Raw genomic sequence first — 17,943 nt, 5'->3', positions numbered from 1 at the left:
TTTGGGCACGTCCCTTCAGAGCGTGGCTTCATCAGAGAGAGATCTGGGAGGGGGGTGCTTTGTGCCCTCGCTGTGAGTCCGTGACTGCACTCATTTTCATCCACCTACTCCGACAGCCAAGGGACTCAGGTTTGGGAAGACATGCGCCCAAGAGACCTCTCTTCCCAAACTTGGGGCACTGGAACCCCAGTTACTCAGGAGAGGGGGAGGGGAAGGCAGGAGGAGGAGTCAGTGACCCTCTCCTCCCCTCCCCTCCAGGCAGAACAGCATCGAGCTGGGAGGTGGGCAAATTAGGGTCCATTTCATCCCAAAAGACCTGCGGCTGCCCTAATGAAACGCCAGAGGATAGTTCTGCTCCTACATCTCCGATGGTGTCCATCAGGCAGGGGGGAGGCTAAGGCTGGCCTTCGCGATGGGGCCGTAACAGCTGCTCTAATTGTGTAAAATCCAAAGTCAGAGTTTGGAGCTGGTTGCGTGGGAAGCTAGCTTGCTCATTCGCACATTAGACACACATTCACCAAACGCCTCGCGTGTTTGCGCTGTTACCGCGAGGATGCTAGAGACAGAAAACAACAGGGCCTGGCCCAGGAGTGCACGTGGGGGTGGGAGGTGCCTGGGGGGGGGGGGGGGGGGGGGGGGGGGGGGGGGGGGGGGGGGGGGGGGGGGGGGGGGGGGGCGCAGGCAGCAAGCAAGCAGCCACGGCAAACCCCGATGAGAGCTGGAAACAGCAGCGCGCAGGAGGGGGGAGAGGGAGCTCCTGAGCGGGTGTGTGGCTGGGGGGCAAGACCCCCCGGGCGGCCTGGCTGGACATCCGCTGGTGCCCACGGTAGGTTGAGTCCAGCCCAGGACGGGTCTCGAATGTTCTCTGAGACTCCTGCTCCAAATAGCAGCACCACCACTGGAACCCTGACTCAGCTTTTCCGTGGCCTTTGGCAAAAATCACCAGTGAGGCAGAAACATGGCCCTTCTCCTTCGTTTCCTGGACATTCGCAGGCCTCTCTCGCTGCGTGGCTGTCGGGTGTTCCGAGAGACGAGGAAGAAAGAGGTTGGAAACAAACAAAACAACACAGGCCTCCATCTCTAGCAGAATTTTGAGTTATGCAGCAGAAAACCCCCTTGCTACGAAATGCTGTTTGGCTCTGGTGGTGGAAATATAACAAACATCCTTCTAAATGCATGGCTGGGCTTGCAGGAACGGAAGGGAACCCCCCAGGGACAAAAACAAAGAAGTCGCTGAAAACCAGAGCAGGAATCAGGAGGGCCAGGGCTGGCCGCACCAGGTGGGCAGGGCTGTGGGTCTCGGCAGCCTGGAGATTGGATTTACAGCCCCCGCGGGGACTAGCAATAAGGCTTTGGGCTCCACAAAGCAAGGAGTTGTAAATGAGACCCACCTCAAAGCCAGACTCTCCAGAGTTACAGTCTCCGTGAAAAGAGAGAGAGACGAGGATTCAAAACAACCAAACAAGAAAACCACTCTCTGCTCCCACACCCACAGATCACGAGAGACGCTCATCCGGGCTTACAGTGGGACACAGGCTGCTCTGGGAATTTGTAACCACGGACTTAAGCCTCAAGGGGTTTGGGGATTTGAATTTACACTGCCCCGCTTCCCAGTGTGTTCTGGAGACTCTGAAAGCAAGAACTTAACACCAACGGGGGTCTCCGGATGGAGGGATGGAGATGCTGGCTAGAGATGCAGGGAGGGGCGGGCACGGGCAGAAACAAATGTGCACACTCACCACAGGGCCTTGACCTCAACCCAGGCTGCCGGGGCTCACACTGACAAAGGTCCCTGCAGATGAGCTTCACAAAGAAAAAATTACAAGACAGTAGCAGTCATCTGAGAGAATTTACGATAAAAACAAGGTAGGTTTGGCTCACCCTCGTCCTGGCCACAACCCCACACGGCAGACCCAGGAGGCAGAGACTACAAAACAGCTGTGATTAAAATGACTAAGAAGTTCTGGGAAATATCAAAAAGAATTAAATATAATGAAAAAAGAAGAGCCAGGGTATCTGGTTAGAGATGGCAGATCAAACACACATTTATCTCTGCTCCCTCCTGCAACTCCTTTAAAATGGCAGAAAAGGAATTCTTAAAATACGACAATGGCAAAGAAAACGGGATAATTTTGAAACTGGAAAGCAGACCGATCGATGATAGGGAACCAGCTTAATGGGTACAAAAACAAAATTGTGAGGGGCGCCTGGGTGGCTCAGTCGGTTAAGCGTCCAACTTCGGTTCAGGTCATGATCATGTGGTTTGTGGGTTTGAGCCCTGCGTTGGGCTCTGTGCTGACAGCTAGCTCAGAGCCTGGACCCTGTCTTTGGATTCTGTGTCTCCCTCTGTCTCTGACCCTTCCTGCTCACGCTGTCTCTCTCTGTCTCTCAAAATTGAAAAATAAATAAAAATAAGAAATAAGTAAATAAATAAAATTGAGTCTTAAGCCAGCCGTGAGGAAAGTCTAGAGGCCCCCCCAAGGTTTCAGGAATTGAGTACCAGGTACTTCGGGCAGTAGAAGTGAAAGAGCAAATTGAACCACAGGGGATTTGGTGAAGGGCAAGACCCCATCCCCCAAGCTGACCTCATCCCCCAAGCTGACCGCATCCTCCGTGTCCCAACAGGACACAGATGGTTTATTCCCTGGAGTGGGTAAAACCAAGGGACTCTCTACTGGAGAAGAGTGGACAGAGCTGGGGGGCAGAGGTATGTCACTGAAAATGGGGAAATGAAGTGAAGATCTTCACATTCAATATCGATACTCCCAACTGGCAACCAAGCTTAGTGTGACCATCCAGGCAGGAGATCAAAAGATAACTCTAAGTGGGGCGCCTGGGTGGCTCAGTCGGTCGAGCATCCAGCTTTGGCTCGGGTCATGATCTTGCAGTTTGAGCCCCGCGTTGGGCTCTGTGCTGACAGCTAGCTCAGAGCCTGGAGCCTGCTTCCGATTCTGTGTCTCTCTCTTCTCTCACCCTCCCCTACTCATGCTGTCTGTCTGTCTCTCTCTCTCTCTCTCAAAAATAAATAAAACATTAAAAAATAAAAATTAAAAAATGAAATAAAAAAAAGAAAGAAAGAAAGAAAAGGAAGGAAGAAAGGAAGGAAGGAAAGAAAAAGAACGAAAGAACGAAAGAGAAAGAAAGAAAGAAAGAAAGAAAGAAAGAAAGAAAGAAAGAAAGAAAACTCTAGGGGGCGCTTGGATGGCTCAGTCAGTTAAACATCTGACTCTTGATTTTGGCTCAGGTCATGATATCACGGATCGTGGGGTTGAGCCCCCACATCAGGCTCTGCACTGACCGTGCTGATCCTGCTTGGGATTCTTTCTGTCTCCTTCTCTCTCTGTGTCCCTCCCCTGCTCATGCTCGCTCGCTCGCTCTCTCTCTCTCAAAAATAAATAAACTTTAAAAAAAAGAATTAGAAGAAAAGAAAGATAGCTCTACGCACATCTGAGAAGCCCAGGAGCAAGGGGCTAAGGACAAGGACATCATAAATTTCCCCGTGAAAGAGCCTAGCCCGATCACTCTTTAGTGGAGTTAAGCAGCTTCCATGTGCAAAAGCCAAGGATCACCAGGCAAATGAGGGAAGCTCTTCACCCAGAGCCAAACAATAACAAGAAGACAAAAAGCAAAGCAACTTGGGAGGGAACATAGATGATGACGATAAGGAGATGAAAAATGTGAAAAAAACTCTCATTACTATCATCAAAGACATAAGAGATGGAGCACACAGTAAACAAGGAAGGAGGTTACTAAAAGGGAACTTCTGAGAACAACAAAAAACTCTTGGGTAGAACAAATGTAAAGCTCAGCAAAAGGACGGGAAGATAAGTTTGCAGATGAGGCAACAGTGCAGAAATCAGAGAAAAAGCACAAAGCATAGGAGAGAAGAGACACGAAAATTGGAGAATCAGCCCGGGAGAGCTAACATGCAAACGAGAGGAGTTCCAGAAAGAATAGAGGAAATAGAAGGGGGTGATAATCACCAAATAAGTTATTAAAGTAAATTCTCTGAATTAAGTGGCATGAGTTGCCAGATTGAAAATGTCCACTAAGTATCCAACAAAATGGATGAAAATATTTGCACACAAAGACACATCATTGTGAAATTTCACATCACTAAGAACAAATGAAAAAGCATAGAAGCTCCCAGAGAGGGAAAAGATAGCTTTTATACAAAGCACCAAGAATCAGAATGGCATCAGACTTCTTATGGCACCATTGAAATTTGACAAAAATGGAGTAATGCCTTCAAAATCTTGAGAAAAACATATTTCAAACTTTGAATTCTATACCCAGATAAACTATCAATCAATCGTGAGGGTAGAAAATAAAACATTTTCAGAAACAAACAATCTCAAAAAGTCTAACTCCCATACACCCTTTCTCAGGAATCTACTAGAAGACATGCTCTATCAAAACAAGGGGGGGGAAATAGGAAAAAAAGTTAAGGCAGGAAATCAAAATATAAGAGAAACAATGGGAATTCTCAGGCTGTTAATGAAGGGAGATCCCAACAGGACTGGAGGGCAGCCGGAAGAAATTGGAATAGACCAGAAGGACGTATGAAAAATGTTTCCAAGAGGATGAAGTTGGAAGATTAATTGATGTGCGTGGGTGTATCAAGAGGCTGAGAAAGGATTAGGGATAAATTCATGATAATTACACAGAAAACAAATTACGCTAAGCAAACAAATAAAATCCCAGACAATATCAACTACAGGAAAACAAAAGGTTGTGGAAGAAAAAAAAAATAACAGTAGTGTTCCACATGGTAAATAGGATTACGTAATCATAATAATGTGAACTTTAAATCATGATTTCACTATATTGCAGGAATGGTGGGACAGGAAGGCTGTGTGGAAGGTAGAGGGAGGGGTGATGCTGGTGAAAGTAGGATAGTTCCTCCTCTTTTATGGTAGAAAGTTGACAGATAACCCCTAACACTGAAGAAAAAATAAATGAACCATGTTATTTAGTGATAGGAAGGTAAATTCCTAAAGCAACAGTTAAAAGAGTTAAAGTTATTTGCCCCTGGGGAGCAGAAAATGGAGGAATCGGGGGAAGGGGGCCAGGAGGCTGCAGTTTTCATAATAAGCCTGGGGACCAACATGCTTTAAGCTATATGCATGTGTACAAATGAAAAATGTTTAGAAAGAATAAAATAGATTTGAACAATAAAATTTCCCTACACTCTTATGTGTCCTCTTGAATCCTCTCAGCTCCACAGTCTACGAGAGTCTTGGCCAGTTGTTCTTTCCCAACTGAGTCCGCATGGTCTCTGATCAACTCAACAGAGGCACAACCTGATAGCATTTCTGCCTCTTGCCCCCATGGACTTCCCTGTTGCTGTTGGTGCTTGAAATGCCACGGGATCCACTCAGTGCCCAGGCATGTGCAAGATGGTTCCACAGGCTCAACAATCAGTTACGATTAACATCAAGAAGTGACCGGCTCAGTGATGTATCTTCATATTGGATCTCTCCTCTTTCCTTTCTCTTGCCCCAGAGTTCCTGGAATTGCGCCCCCTGGAAAATTAGTGGCACCTCACATTGACCTCAGTTCTGCTTATGGAGGCCCTAGAAAACAGACCCTTGAATTGGGATTTGGTGTCGGATTATTCACACATCATACTTACCTATGAAAGACTGAGAAACTGCTTTTCTCTTAAGGTGGGGAACAAGGATGTCTCCTACTCAACAGCCGATGCAATAAGACAAGAAAACAAGACATGCAACTTGGAAAGAAAGCAAGCAAGCTGCTTCTATTCACACACAACATAACTGTCTACATAAGAAAAATCCCATAGAACTAAAAAGTTCAGCAAGATCACATTATATAAGTCGGCATACCAAAAAAAAAAAAAAGTATCCCTAGATATTCATAATAAGTAATTGGAAATTGGATTCAAGAAATAGCACTGGAGGGGTGCCTGGGTGTCTTAGTCAGTTAAGCATCCAACTCCTGATTTGGGCTCAGGTCATGACTCACAGTCATGAGATCAATCCCCATGTTGGCTCTGTGCTGACAGTGCAGAGCCTGCTCAGGATTCTCTCTCTCTCCTCCCCTCCCCACTCTCTCTCTCTCTCTCTCTCTCTCTCTCTCTCTCTCACACACACACACACACACACACTCTCTCTCTCTCTCTCTCTCTCTCTCAAAATAAACAAACATTTTTTAAGAAAAATAAATAGCACTGAAAAAATATGTGGCTATATATGAATGGTGAGTACTAGAAAATACTAATGAAGGAAACTTTAAAACACCTAAATAAATGGAAAAAATATACCATGTTCATGGATGGGAGGACTCATTTTGTTAAGCTGTCCATTATCACCAAATTGATCTACAGATTCAATCTAACTCCAAACAAAATCCTTATGAGCTTTTTGGAAAAAATTTACTAAAAGCTCATTCTTAAATTTACATGGAAAGGCAAAGACACTAGTATAACAAAACCAATTTTGAAAAAGAACAAAGCTTCAAGACTCACACTAGATTTCAAGACGTTGAATAAGGTCACAGTAATTAGTGTGGACATTTTAGCCAGGGACATTGCTAAATTCACTTATTAATTTTAGTCATTTACTTGCTAGTTTTGGCAGGATCTATCTATACAATCGTGGTCTGTGAATAGTGACAGTTTGTTCCTTATTTCCTATTGTTATACTTTTAATTGAATTTATTATCATTATTATTATTTTGCTTTATTGCAAGTCCCAAACTGGAAATATCCCAAAAATATCCATCAACAGTAGAATATATCACTAAATTGTGGTATACTCACAGAATGGAATGCTAAACAATGTTAAGAATTATTAAACTATTGTTACACAAGACAACCATATAAATTTTACAAACATAATATTAAATAAAAGAAGTCAGGGGCGCCTGGGTGGCTCAGTCGGTTGGGCCTCCGGCTTCGGCTCAAGTCAGATCTCACGGTTTGTGGGTTCAAGCCCCGCGTCGGGCTCTGTGCTGACAGCTAGCTCAGAGCCTGGAGCCTGCTTCCGGTTCTGACTCCTTCTCTCTCTGCCCCTCCCCCTCTCATGCTCTGTCTCACTCTGTATCAAAAATAAATAAAACATTAAAAAAATTTTTTTAATAAATAAATAAATAAAAGAAGTCAGACACATAGGGTGCTTGTCTGGGTCAGGAAGCAGGGAATACAACGCTTAATCTCAGGGTCCCGAGTTCAAGTCCCACACTGAGCACAGAGCCAACTTTAAAAGAGAGAGAGAAGTCAGACACAAATGAATATACTGGATATCACTTATAAAAGGTAACGATAATAATTACCTTTGTGTAGTTAGTGACTGAGGGGACAAGAGAGGAGCCTTCTGGGATGCCACTAACATTTTAATTCCTGTCCTGGATAGAGATGTGTTCTCTTTGTAAAAAACCATCATACGGAACATAAAATTTGTGCTATTTTCTGTATGTTATTAGTCGTCTTTTTTAGTTTATTTATTTTGAGAGATAGCGTGCACGTGCGTGGGAGGTGCAGAGAGAGAGGGAAAGAGAGAATCCCAAGCAGGCTCTGTGCTGTCAGCATGGAGCCCAAAGCAGGGCTCGATCCCACAAACTATGAGATCATGACCGGAGTTGAAATCAAGAGTCAGACCCTTGACCGACTGAGCCACCCAGGTGCCCCTGCTGTTAGTCTTTAATAAAATGTTTACTTGAAACTGATTTGGCTATGTTATATAGATATCATATTTTCAAACTTGGTAAATACTAAAAAGTATAGAGAAGAATAAAAAGAACCCTTAGTCTCCCACCCATGTATGAACACTGTTCACCATCCTATTCAGCGTACGTAACTCCCAAGAGCCTCAGTCACACTGAACACACAACTTCATAAGCTATAGATGAGATAGAGGGACATGTATAATCCATCTTCTAGTCTTCAAATGGTTACAAATCTAACGGGTTAAGACAACATGCACTTATTATTACGGGCCAGAAGTCTAGGCAGAGCTTAACAATTTCCCCTGTTTACTGTCTCACGCGGCTGCAAAGTGTCCACTGAGCTGTGTTCTCATCTGGGGGCTTAACTGGGGAAGAATCCACTTCCGAACTCACTCACATTGTTGGAAGTATTTGCTTCTTGGCAGTTGTAGGACTCAGGGCCCTGGCTTCCTGCTGGCTGTTGTCTGGAGGCTGCCTTCAGTTTCTAGAAGCTATCCACAGTTCCTACGGGCTTCCTCTCATTCTTTGCCACAGTCTCTGCCTATAGCTCCTTTCCCAACACAACCGCATATTTCACCCGTCCGGCAGGGAGGCTGTCTAGACCAAGCCTGCTGGCAGGAGTCTTACCTAAAGCAATGTAATTCAGAATATCAAAGAGGAAGAATATAAAAGCAGTCCTAAAGGGGAAGAGAAGATATCCAAAAAGAAGTGGTAAACAAGCCAATAGGAGAATTCTGGACCACAAGAGAGGCAGGAAAAGAATGAAGTTTTGAGAAAAAGAAGTTACTATCTTAGAATAGCATACCTAGCTTAACTGTCACTAAAGAATGACACTGAGGGGCATCTGGGTGGCTCAGTGGGTTAAGCGTCCCACTTTGGCTCAGGTCATGATCTCCTGGTTCCTAAATTCAAGCCTCACGTAGGGTTCTGTGCTGACAGCTTGGAGCCTGGAGCCTGCTTCAGATTCTGTGTCTCCCTCTCTCGCTGCCCCTCTCTCGTTTGCACTCTCTCTCTCAAAAATAAATTAACATTTAAAAAAAAAGTGACAGTGAAATGAAAACTTGTCCAATTTATAAAATCCAAAAAGATTCCATCCTCCAAATTCTTGGTGGAAAACTCCTAAGAGATGTTCTCTTTAAGAAATATAAATCAAAAAGGAAAAAGTATCAAGAAGCAATAGTGAACAAATAAGTTAGCAAATTATATTAGTAAACCTAATCATTATATTGGGACAGAGGTTTGGCTGATCTGCCGGAGATCCTAAATTCCAGTGGCTCTCCAAGATGGAATTTTATTTCTCCCTAAGTAACAGTGTGGACATGACTAGAACAGTTTCAAGGTGTCGGGGACCCAGGCTCCTTCCGTTTTGTTGCCTCATCATCCCTGTGGCGCTCTTGTACCCAGAGTTCAAGAAAGCCTCGCACTATATCCACCTTCCCAGTCGCAGAAACAGGGAAAGGGCAGGCATACGGTTTCCTTTTAAAGGAATGATGGGTAAACTGCACACAAGCCACGCCCACTTGCATCCCATTGGTCACAGCTAGCGCCAAGAGAGGCTGGGAAATGTAGTCCTTAGCCCCCGACACAACTTCTATTACATTGAAAATAGAGAGAGCAGGTACTGGGGGACGACCAGCAACTCCACCACAACCACTGAGCAGAAAAACTATAGGATTCTAACTACATTTTTTTACATTAAAAATATAATTAAATTCAGAAGGAAATGTTTCCAGGCTCCCTGCCCCCAAAAAGCCTGCAATATGATGTCTTGAAATGATAATGTGCACAATTTGCAAACTGACACACACACACACTCGCTGTCAAGTATCGCGAAACAATGAAATTTCAACGGAAACTCAAGAGGTCCCACCTGGGACACCATAAGTAAAGACTGACACTTCCACAGGGGCGCCTGGGTGACTCAGTGGGTTAAGCATCCCACATCCACTCAGGTCATGATCTCACGGTTTGTGGGTTGGAGACCCACATCAGGCTCTGTGCTGACAACTCAGAGCCAGGAGCCTCTTCGGATTCTGTGTCTCCTTCTTTTTCTGCCCCTTCCCCGCTCACGCTCTGTCTCTCAAAAATAAATAAACATTTTTTTTAAATTAGAAAAAAAAGACAATGTATTATTGGATCAAAACAAACAAAACAAAACACGATATTATGCTAGTTAGGAGAAACACTCTAGAGCAAAAGAAAATAAAACAATGGAAAAAATATACCAGGCAAATGTGAGCCTAAAGAAAGCTGATATCCTTGAAATAAGAAAAGCAAAACCTGGAAGGTTTACTTCAAAAAAGCAAGAAATCCATGAAAGGAATGCGAGGTTTTAATACTCCGCAGAAACTAACGGAGCAAGCAGAGAAATTTTACAAGAGACATGAAGGATGTGAACGACAGGACTAACAAGTCTGAGGTGGTGAGTACAGACAGAAACCTGCACAATCTATGTACCTATTCCAGCCAAAAATACACGTTTTGGGTGAGTTTTGTCCCCGCCCCCTGAAATTCGTATGTTGAAACCCTCACCCCAGTTCCTCAGGATGTAATTGTATTTGGGGGCAGAGCCTTTAAAGAAGTAATTATGTTAGAATAAAACCTTTGCGGGGGGGACTACTCCGATCTGATTGGGGTCCTTACAAGCAGAGGAAATCTGGACACACACAGAGACACCAGGGATGGCAGGGAGGAGAGAGACAGGTGAGGACACACCGAGCAGTCATGTAGATTAGCCTCAGAAGAAACCAAACCCGCTGACTCCTTGACCTTGGGCTTCCAGCCTACAGAACTGAGAGAGAATGAATCTCTGTGTTTAAGCCAAAGAGTCTGGGATATTTTGTTACAGCGGCCAGAGCAGACTTGTGCAACACATGATAGTCATGCAGGCACGTGTGAATGTTTATAAAAATTGACTTGCATTGGATCATAAATGAAAGCCTGAACTGACTTTGGAGTGGACTGAAAGCACACACACTCCATCCACAATGCAGCCAAAATAGAAGTCACTAACAAAAAGAAAGGCAGCTTGAAAAGAACATCTATATCTTTGAAAACTAAAAAGCACGGTGCTAGGAACAATTCTTTCCTGGCCCGACGTTTCTATCTACCTGGAGGGAGCTGAATTAGTGTAACACTCCCAGCCTCTCTCTGCCCCTTTACCTCCTCCACCCAGAGGAGGAAGTGACAGCTGATTGACCAACGTGGGGAAGATAAAGCGGGTGTGCTTCACCTACCACCTTCCTTTCTTTTCTAGGGACTGAGCTACCTGCAGGCTGCTGTCATTCTCTGTTGCCCGCGGCCACCACAGCATCAGAATGACTAGGGGCTAAGGCTGCCAAAATCCCATTTTGCAGTGTGAGGACACCCATTTAGCTGTCACACCTACCCTCCTAGTCCAACCTTATCTTTAACATTAAAAAAAATTTTTTTTAACATTTGTTTTTTGAGAGACAGAGACAGAGCATGAGCAAGGGAGGGCAGAGAGAGACGGAGACACAGAATCGGAAGCAGGCTCCAGGCTCTGAGCAGTCAGCCTGAAGCCCGACGTGGGGCTCGAACTCACAAACTGTGAGATCATGAGCTGAGCTGAAGTTCGAGGTTTAACTGACTGAGCCACCCAGGTGCCCTATAACATTGTTTTTTAGGTAGGCTCCATGTCCAACCTGGGGCTTGAACTTACGCCCCTGGGATCAAGAGTCAGATGCTCTACTGACTGAGCCAGCCAATGGCGCTCCATTGTTAATAGTTAAAAAAAAAAAATTAAAAAGATGATTCTCCCCCACTTCCCCCCCAACCCTAATCTTATTTCTCAGTTCAGAATCCAGGAGATAAAAAGAGAAGTTATTTACTGAGCCCCCTCAAAGACATCAGCAGAACTCACAGTGGGAATTATGAAATATTTGGTACTGGGGATAAAAAGATAAATGCAAAATTAAATTTGTAGATTGCAACGAAACTGACATTTATAGAGAAATACATAGTGTTTAGTGCATTTACTCTAAAACAGGCAGGACTTAAACATACGTGAGTAAAGCTTTCAGCTAACTAAAGAAGCTTTAAAAAAAAACCAACAACTAGAAGTAAACAGTAAGGGTAAGAGCATAAATGAAATCAACAATCACAAAAATGATCAACAGAGCCAAAAGCTGGTTCTTTGAAAAGACAATAAAAGGAGACAAACAGGCAGCAAGATTAGTCAAGGGAAAGAATAAAGGCACAAATATCTAATATGAAGAATGAAAAGAGGGTAAAACTATAGATACAGTAAAACCTTTAAGACGTATAAGAATATACCATGAGCCACTTTATGTTGCTATATATGAAAATATGTGAAGTAGAGAATTTCTGGAAAAATATAGGTGATCAGAGTTTACTTAAATGAACTAAATAAACTGGGGCACCTGGGGGGCTCAGTTGGTTGGGCATCTGACTTTGGTTCAGGTCATGATCTCATGGTTTGTGGGTTCGAGCCCCGTGTCGGGATCTGTGCTGAATGCTTGCTCAGAGCCTGGAGCCTGCTTCGGATTCTGTGTCTCCTTCCCTCTCTGCCCTTCCCCCACCATTGCTCTGACTCTCAAAAATAAATAAATGCAAAAAAAAGAAAGGAAGAAAGGAAGAATGAAATAGATCAATGGCCATGAAAGAAAATTAATCAGTGTTTTAAAAATCGCCCCTTTCCACCTCCCCCCACCACCCCATGTGCCCTGGAGAGGGGTGAGTCTGAGCCGTTCCTCACAGGCAGAAGCGGTAGGTAGGAGCCACTAGAGATCTGGAAGAACCTAAATCTCATGTCCCGTCCTCACTAAGGTCTGTTCCATTCCCGCCTTTGTCCCTGTTCGGTTTCTCACGTGAGCTCATACGCGCCCCCTCTTCTCCTAAGCACATTCAGCCGGGGTTCTGTCACGTGGGGAACCCAGATACAAGCGGAGGGGCCACATGCCCCAGGAAATTTCAAGAAATAGAAGCCTCGAGAAACACCCAGTCCCAGGCCTCCCCTTTACGTGCACATTTGTCCAAACTCCACACTGTGGCCGCCGTGCCAAATAATCCTCCCTCCCACCTGCTTCTCAGACGCCTCCATGGGGTCTCTTTCCTACCGGCCGGTCGTGTTTCCCTGTTCCTTTCTTTGCACCACATCATCCCGGTGCCCGCGTCGGGGGCTTCTGCTCCTGTGGGCTGTTGGCACGAGGGGGGCCAGAGAGTCTCAGACTTCCGCGCCCACACCCAGCCCCCAGGTCCCCGGGGAAAAGCTGATGAGATGTTTCAGGTCACTGACGACTCAGCTCCTATCGGACACGTAGCAGGCCCTGGCTCGTATGTTACATCTCCTTCATGCCCTCCACCCCGTGTCAACACTGAACTTGGCCAAGCAGCGCTCCTTCCAGGGGGAAATGACCTCTGGGAGAAGGCAGAGAAGGGGAGGACCCCTAGACCCCTGGACAGGAGACTCTGGGGGATTACTGAATTTGGAGTTCAATTTTTTTTAAGGTTTATTCATTTTTGAGAGACAGAGATACAACGCATGAGCAGAGGAGGGTCAGAGAGGGAGACAGAATCCAATGGGCTCTGAGCTGTCAGCACAGAGCCCAACAGGGGGCTCGAACCCACGAACTGTGAGATCATGACTCGAGCTGAAGTTGGACGCTCAACTGACTGAGCCCCCCGGGCGCCCCGAGAACCCGAGCTTCTAACGCCCTCCGGTCCTGTATTGCACACGCCATGACGCCAGGGGTTAAGTCACATCAGCAAAACAGTGGCCGGTTGGATGTGTACAGTAACTATATTGTCAGTCCATGATAACTATGTAATTGGGGCTTAATTAATTACTGTTCACAGAGGACTGGAGACACTTGGGTGAAGGGCCCGCTGAAAGGGACGAGTGCTAGTATTCTGTTTAGCGGCGGCGGGGTTTTAAGACATTTGTATTCGGAAATCGTGGCCGGCCCTCGGGAGACCTGCCTGGAACCGAAGCGCCGGGTTCGACCTTAAGGAAAGCGGAGCTGCTGCGGGAGGGGAACGTGTCTCACTTACCTTCTTTAAAAGAAGAATGTGGCCATTAGCCTTTGGTTCGGGCATGGGATTGGGAATGGCCTACTCCAACTGGCAGCATGATTTCCAGGCTCCTTATCTTCTACATGGAAAATATGTCAAAGAGCAGGAACAGTGACATCCCCCTGAGAACATCCCAGTGGGAGGAAAAGAGAAATCCTGTCAATTCCTCAGGAACCCTGAAGCGCCTGGAGGAAGCTGATGTCCTTCTGTAAGAATGTTAGCGCTGACTCGCTCAACTCCAGCACCTGTTTATGTCTTTGAAACTGAAGTCTGTTTCTTGTTTTGTATCTTCTCTCTAGAAATTGCAAGGAGGTGGTCTTAAATAAATTAAGGCAGCCCCCCCCAAAAAAGACATTTGTATTCAGAGGTGTGATAGATCCAAGAAGATGAAATTCGCTGAAAGCGTACATAAAAATTAGTGCCCGTGTGTGACCCCGCCTCTCTGCACACCCCTTCTTGCCTCCTTCCTCCTTCCAGAACAATCACTCTGGAGAACCACTCTGGTGTGAATAAGGCTCTCCCGGACCCACAGCACTTGACTTCTAGGCTGAGGGATGAACTTGGGCTTGGAGCTCCACGAGGACCAGCCCAGGTCTCTCCTCCTCGTCATCGCACAGATCTGCCTGCACCACGTGGGAGCCTAATAAATCCTGGTAAAGTGAGCGAGGACAGGACGTTAGACTCACTTAATCAGAACATTAGGTTCCCTGGGAGGTGGGGGGCCCCTTGGCTCAGTTGGCTAAATGTCTGACTCTTGGTTTGGGCTCAGGTCATGATCTCACTCTCAGCTCCTGAGTTCGAGCCCTGAATGGGGCTCTGCACTGACAGCGATTGGGATTTTCTCTCCGTCTCTCTCTTCCCCTCCCCTGCTTGCACCTTCTCTCTCAAAATAAATAAACTTAAAAAAAAAAAAAGGAGCGTTAGGTTCCAGGTCACTTGCTGTGAGTGTCACAGAGCATTGGCAAAGCTGGAGAGGAGGGGGAGGGGGCGGAGCAAATGGAGGGAGAAACGGTCCAGGAAGATTCTTCACTCCTGGTTTTCAAGGGGTGCCTAAAAAGCAGGACACCAACGAAAGTCCTCACTCCCAAGGGCCCCAGAGCCCCCCAAATCCTCTGCCCTGCCCACACTATCCCCTCAAGAGGACCGAGGAAGGCAAGTCAGCTCTGGGACTCCGGAGAACCCAGCAGAAAGGCGGTGACCTTGGCTGACTAGGGCTGCACTCTTCCCTCCCCCCTCCTTTCTGCCCCCACTCCGGGGAATTCCAGCAGGAAATTTTGGCCAGGGGGTCAAGGCAGGTCTCTCTCTCAGCCTCTGGAGGAGAACCTAATGCCTTTTATATCATTGTTCTCCCCGGTCCGCCTTCCCTCTCCTCTCAAATGTTCCATGGGGCTCACAGGGTTGGGGGGGGGGGCGGTCATCGCTTCCCTGGGGAGGGCCGTGGTGCTCAAGATGATGGCAAAGGAGGTGGTCAGGCCTGGGTCCTCTTCAGGCCACATCTTCCTTATCTGGAAAATGAGCTTTGGGTTGGAAGAGCTCCAAGACCCCTTCCAGCTCCCCTCGGCAAAGATTTCCTTTTTTTTTTTTTTTAATGGACTCCACTCCTTAGCAACATGGCCTTGGGCAAGACTCCAAAGCGGAGCCCCTGCTAGCTCATCTGTAAAACGGGTACATTGTCAGAGGCAGCCTGTCAGCTAGACCGGGATTTTCACCCCAACACACCCCTTGCTGCCGGTGTTTGGGGTCCACCAGGGGAAGGGGCTCAGGGCACTTGGTTAAACCTGAGTTCAGACCTTGGTGTCTGGCGAGGCTGGCTTCCGGCTCCAGCCTCACCAATGACTAAGCTCTCTGCCCTTCAGCCTCCTGATCTGGGAAAAGTACCGAACAGATTCTCGCCTCCTAGGATTGCTGGGAGACCACACCCGCATGCTATGCCACTTGCCAAACGGCCACTCGACGCCAACCGCCACTGTGGGATCGGCTGAGGGTTTCAGGGGTCAAGGCAGACCCCCCTGGCCTGGAGTGAGCCACCACCTCAGAAGCAGAGCCGGGACCCCATTTGATTCGCTAAACAGTTCTTGCAGCCCAGGCCCCGGGAGTGACACCCAGGCAGCCATGAGCACAGGATGTCCTTGAACTCCATCTTTCTTCCTGCATTTGCCCTTGGATCATTTTCTGAGAAACCCAGGACCCCATGGGCCCAAAGCTGCCATGAGGGGACGATTAATCCCTGGAGAGGACCCACATGACGGCCTCCCTGCCTCCACGGTCTGCCCCTTCCCCTGGTCTGTCACCGCTGGGCTCACAGAAGCCAGGATTTGGGGAGGGGCAGGAGCAGGTGTCATCTGAGGCTTTGCTAGTTCAGAGAAAACACCAGTCCAGCTGGGGTGGGGGGTGGTGCCTTCCAGGGTTACGCCCCTGAACCAAGCAGCCTGGCTTCCCCAGGCCCAACTGAAGGAGAAAGGCGGTCTTGACCTTGGTGGGTCCAAGGGTGTTGTGCTCTGGGAAGCCATGCTTCGGATCTTTAGGTGTGTTCACATCTGGCTTGAGCCGGGTCCTGCAGTGAGGGCTAGTCAGGTCAGTCGCCGTCGCTCGGACTGGAAGGCGGGCTGCCACTGGCGATGCCGTAACACACCCTAAATTCCTGCCTCCTGCCCCCCATTCTTCCGCTGAAATGCTTCCTTGCCATGCACGAGGCCCTAGGTATCTGTGGTCTTTATAGCCCTAATTAACAGTAATAAAATATTTCACTGAGTGAGCGCCACTGTGCACCGTGCCAAGAGCTACTGAGCTGCCTCTTTAAATCCTTCAGCCAAGCCCCGTGAGGGGCCCTGGCTGCTTAGTCCATCCCCCATTTGACAGCTGGGCAAACTGAGGTTCGGGGAGTAACATGTCCAAGGACACACAGAGAAGAATTGAAATCCAAAGCCACCAAATGAGGTTCAGCTCTCAACCCCATCACTGGGCACCCTCTGCTCCGCCTGCCAGGGCCGGAGTCCGCTGAGGACAGGGGTCGCTTCCTGTTCAGCCCAGGCTTCCTCTAGGCCCAGAATGAGGACAGAACTAGTTCAAGGCGAGGAGACAGAAGGAGCAGGGAAAGAGGGAGACAACACTCCCCAAGTAGACGGGTGTCTGTCAGAAGCCCTTCAACTCTCAGCCCCCACGCTCCCCGCCCAGCAGGGGGGACCGCAGGTGCCGAGAGTTTTGACATCACACCCTACCTCCCTGGGCTGGGCAAGACGCAAGGGTGTAAACTAGAATGTAGAGGAGGTAATAGGGAGCCGCAGATGGTCTGGGAGCAGGGCTATGACGCAATGCGGAGGGGCAGAGGGGCATTGTTTACACCACGCGGGTGCTGGAGGCCACAGCCCAGTCCTTCGAGAGCTGAGCAGACGCGATGCGGCAAGGCACGAGGGAAGGCGGGGACGGATGCCAGTGGCAGCCCGCCTTCCCAGTCCGAGCGACGGCGACTGACCGGACTAGCCCTCACTGCAGGACCCGGCTCAAGCCATACCCCGACCGGCCTTCGTGGGGAGAGGCAGAGAGGAGGCCTGGGCAGATTAGGGAAAACGGGACTCCTTCATCTGCCTTCCGAGGCAGAGAAGGGGAGCTGTGAAGGCGAGGTGACCCCCCAAAGGGCACAGCTTGGGGCGCTGGGATCAGAGCCGCTGTGCTGGAGCGCACGGGCTGGGGTGCAGGGACTGGGGCGCCCAGGAGGGGACGCAGGTACTGAGATGTAGAGGCTGGGCCCACCGGCTCCAAGGCTCCAGGGACTGGGGCACACTGGCTCCAGGGCTCCAGCTAGGGCACAGGGACTGGGGCGCTGGGGCCGGAGCGCGCAGGCTGGGTGCAGGGGCGGGGCGCGCACCGGCTAGAGCGCTCCAGCTGGGGCGCGCAGGAGGGGACGGACGCGGGGACTGAGTGGTAGAGGCTGGGCCGTCGGCTCCAGGGCTCCAGCTGGGGAGCAGGGACTGGGGCGCCCCGCCTAGAGCGCTCCGGCTGGGGCTCGCGGGAGAGGGCGCACGGACCAGGGGCGCCCCCTCGGCCGGGCCGCCCCGCGGCGGACGAAGGCTCCCCTCGGAGAAGCCGAGTGTGCTGCGGCCGTGTAACGTGGTATTTTTTCTGCCCGGGCCCCCAGAGGGATGTTTCCATTACCCAGGCAGCGCCAGGCGCCGAGCGCCGCAGCCTTCTCTGTCTCCCCGC

General features: G+C 48.5%; 1 pseudogene; it reads left to right on the top strand.

The window, feature by feature from the left end:
• The first annotated feature begins 10,072 nt into the window (after positions 1 to 10,072).
• LOC115276948 lies at positions 10,073 to 13,951 on the top strand (annotated as a pseudogene).
• The last annotated feature ends 3,992 nt before the right edge of the window (positions 13,952 to 17,943 follow it).

The sequence above is a fragment of the Suricata suricatta genome, chromosome 13 (genome assembly GCF_006229205.1).
Source record: "Suricata suricatta isolate VVHF042 chromosome 13, meerkat_22Aug2017_6uvM2_HiC, whole genome shotgun sequence".
Taxonomy (NCBI): Eukaryota; Metazoa; Chordata; class Mammalia; order Carnivora; family Herpestidae; genus Suricata; species Suricata suricatta.
The sequence above is the reverse complement of the archived record's forward strand: the minus strand, read 5'-3'. Positions and strand labels throughout refer to the sequence as shown.